A 3,754-nucleotide genomic window follows, 5' to 3' on the forward strand; every position below is an offset into this window, starting at 1 on the left:
AGCTGAAAATCGAACCTGAGTCCTCTGGAAGAGCAGCCAGTGCTCTTAACCTCCAAGCAAAGTCCCCAGTCACACCAGGATGCTTTCCCTTTTCAGAAAAGCTTCAGAGAGACATGGACTTCTGGGATGGTGAATTGGGAACTTTTAGGGACCATTCTTGAAAAACAGAAACAATATTGGTTGGAGTTTCAGGGTGTGACTCGGTAATAGAGTACTTGCCTCATAACAAGGCATAGACTCAGTCCTCAGCACCACAAAAGTAAATAAATAACGAAGACAAACCAGGTGGCACAAAGCATGGTAGCACATGCCCTTAAGCCCAGCACTCAATAGGCTGAGGAAGTCAGATCTCTGAGTTTGAGGCCAGCCTCGTCTCCAAAGCAAGTTTAAGGACTACACAGAGAATCCCTGTCTTGAATCCCACCTCCAAATAAGTAAATAAATAAATAGCTATAACATTCCAGAAATGACGTTTTTCTAATTTGTACGATGTACTGGTTATTCCATTCGGATAAGGTTTTGATACAACTCCAAAAACATCAATTTCATTAGCTTTGACACTGTTAACTTTTGACAGCTAGTGGACAAGTTAGATGCTGTAGCCACCATTGATCTATTGAAAGTTGGTATTTTCCCTTTGATACATGATTTTCAGATCGTTCTGTAGTTTTGGCACATTTCCTAAATTCTAGAAAAGTTTAATCACTTTGCCAGTACATTTATTTGAGACAGATCTCACTGTGTGGCCTGGCTATTCTTTAACTTCCTATGTAGTCCAGGCTCACCTGGAACTCACAGAGATCCACCCACCTCTCTACATAGCCCTGGTTGTCCTGGAACTTACCCTGCAGAGCATGCTGGCCTTGAACTGAGGAAGATCTGCCTTCCTCAATCTCCTGAGCCTTGAGATGTGCAAACCCCACCTCCAGGCTGTGGTTATTCGACTCCCAGATTGTTACAAAATCCTCTCCTGAGTGTCACCAACAGCAATCAATACCCGGCCATACCTCAGCTGCCCACCCTGTAATTTTGGTTGCGGAAAACATGAGTGTGGCCAACAATAAAAGTTTCCAAAAAGATTTTTGAGAAGTAGAAAAGCCCTGTATACTTTTTAAAACTCCAACATTCCTGGGAATCTAGAAGGCTCAGTATGCCTGAATGATTAAGAAAGATATTACAAGGAAGAAAGTCGCAGTCACCTCTGGCTGACCTGAATCCTTACGCAAGCTGGACATCTCATGGCTGCCTGAACTAACTGAGTGCTCTCAGATGCATTTCTCCTTAAGAAAGGATGGAAGACACACACACACACACACACACACATATATATTTAGGGAGATCTTCAGACCAGTCATTGGTTGACCACTAAATTATACTGACCCAGGAGTGAACCCCAGGAGACAAGACTTAAAAATGAAAATAAGAACTTCTTAAAAAAAAAAAAAAAGAGCTAAGAGAAAACTCAGATGTTGCACACTGCAGAGAATAAAAAGACACATGAAACAAGGTCCCAAACAACAAAAACAAACCTGAGAAACCCATCTGAGGACAAGGTTGCCACGTAGTTAAAAAAAAAAAAACTTAAATTGTCAATTCTCAACAGAAACACAAGATGTGTTTGTGTTTGTGTGTGGGTGAGTGTGTGTATGTGTGTGTGTGTGTGTGTGTGTGTGTGTGTGTGTGTGTGTGAGAGAGAGAGAGAGAGAGAGAGAGAGAGAGAGAGAGATGATGATGATGATGATGATGATGATGATGATGATGATGAATCATGGAATATATACACACACACACATATAGATCAAAAAAACAATAGAAAATACCTTGAGGGTGCACAGATCAGATTTAGTAGCTAGATTTTCAAATCAATCATTATAACTATATTCAAAGAACTATAAAATATCATGTCTAAGGCACTAGATGATTGGCAATGTCTGCTCCAATAGAGAATGCGACAAAGCACTAGAAAATGCAGAAAAAGAACCAAACAGGAATTTTGGAGTTGAAAGATACAACCGCTGAAATGAAAGATTCACCGATACCAAATCTGATCGATCAGAAAAGATAATTAGCAAACTTAAAGACTGATCACTAAAAGGGCTCCAAGCTGAGAGACAGAGTGGAAAAAGAGTAAAGAAAATGAACAGCTTTAGAGACCTGAGGGAGTGCAGCACTGAACCAGGAAAGGTAAGGCTCCCTGAATGGGATGGAGGAGAAGAAGACTCAGGTGGGCTTTAACTGAGGAGCCAGGTGCTAGAAACACAGTCACACAGGGAGTCCGCTGAGATGGTGGCTCTGCATTTGTATCTGCAAATTCAAGAGTGACATTTCGTAGATAACAGAAGGATGAGTTTAGAAAGGTTTTGTTTGTGTAAAGCAACAATTATAATGCCTCACCAATGGGCACATAATGAAAGGAGATGAGGTTGGTGTGGCAGAAACAGCACAGATAAAATGGAAAGAGGTAGGTGTAGATTGAAGCAAAATTTCTGTAAACTATATCAAATTGGGGTTATTTTTAGTGTCAAATAGATTTTTAAAAGATTTATTTACTTATTTTATGTATATGAGTGCATTGTTGCTTTCTTCAGACACACCAGAAGAAGATATCAGATCCCATTTCAGATGGTTGTGAGCCACCATGTGGTTGCTGGGAATTGAACTCAGGATCTCTAGAAGAACAGTCAGTGCTCTTAACCTCTGAGCCATCTCTCCCTGTATAGTAAAAAAAAAAAAAAAAAAATTTACTTAGTTTCATTGGTTTTTTTTTTTGTTGTTGTTGCTGCCTTGTCTGGAAGCATAAACTCTAACTGTAGAATGTGAGTGGAACTGGAAAAGTAGGTTCAAAAGCAGCTGTGAAGGCTGAAAAGGAAGCATAAAGCAAGTCCAGATAAATAAGATATGAGCTCAGGTGGAAAGCTTCCTTCTATAAAGTCATGTGAATGGAGAGGTGAGGAGGATATAACATCTGCCCCAACACAGAGAATAACTGGGACCAGGGGGACCAGGAACACAGGAACTCCACTAGCCCAGTGGCTCAGGTTCCTTCCGGTCCCACAACACTCAGAGGAAGCTCCACTCCCAGGCACTCTAACATGCCCAGGATCAGAGGTGAGGAGAACATAACATCTGTCCCAACACCGGGAATAACTGGGACCAGCAGGCTCAGGTTGCTTCCCGTCTGTCTGGGCCGGCCAGTGCCCTGAGCAGACCTTGGGCGCAAACTCTGCAGTCATTCCCAAAACACCCAGAGGAAGCTCCACTCCCAGGTGCTCTAACAAGCCCAGGGTCACAGGATCCCAGAATCACAGAATCACAGAGACAGCTTGACTCTGAGGAGTTCTGACACAACCAAGATCACAGGAAGGACAGGCTCCAGTCAGATTTAGCAAGGGCAGTTAGCAGTAGAGATAACCAGATGATGCGGGGCAAGCGTAAGAATATAAGAAAGACAAACCAAGGTTACTTGGCATCATCAGGACCCAATTCTCCCACCATAGCAAGTCATGGATACACCATCACACTGGAAAAGCAAGATTCAGATTTAAAATCACTTCTCATGATGGTGATAGCAGACTTTAAGAAGGGCATAAATAACTCCCTTAAAGAAATACAAGAAAACATAGATAAACAGCTAGAAGCCCTTCAAGAGGAAACACAAAAATCCCTTGAAGAACTACAGGAAAACCCAATCAAACAGGTGAAGGAAATGAGAAAAACCATCCAGAATCTAAAAATGGAAATAGAAACAATAAAG

This window comes from Mastomys coucha, unplaced genomic scaffold (assembly GCF_008632895.1).
Source record: "Mastomys coucha isolate ucsf_1 unplaced genomic scaffold, UCSF_Mcou_1 pScaffold5, whole genome shotgun sequence".
Classification (NCBI taxonomy): domain Eukaryota; kingdom Metazoa; phylum Chordata; class Mammalia; order Rodentia; family Muridae; genus Mastomys; species Mastomys coucha.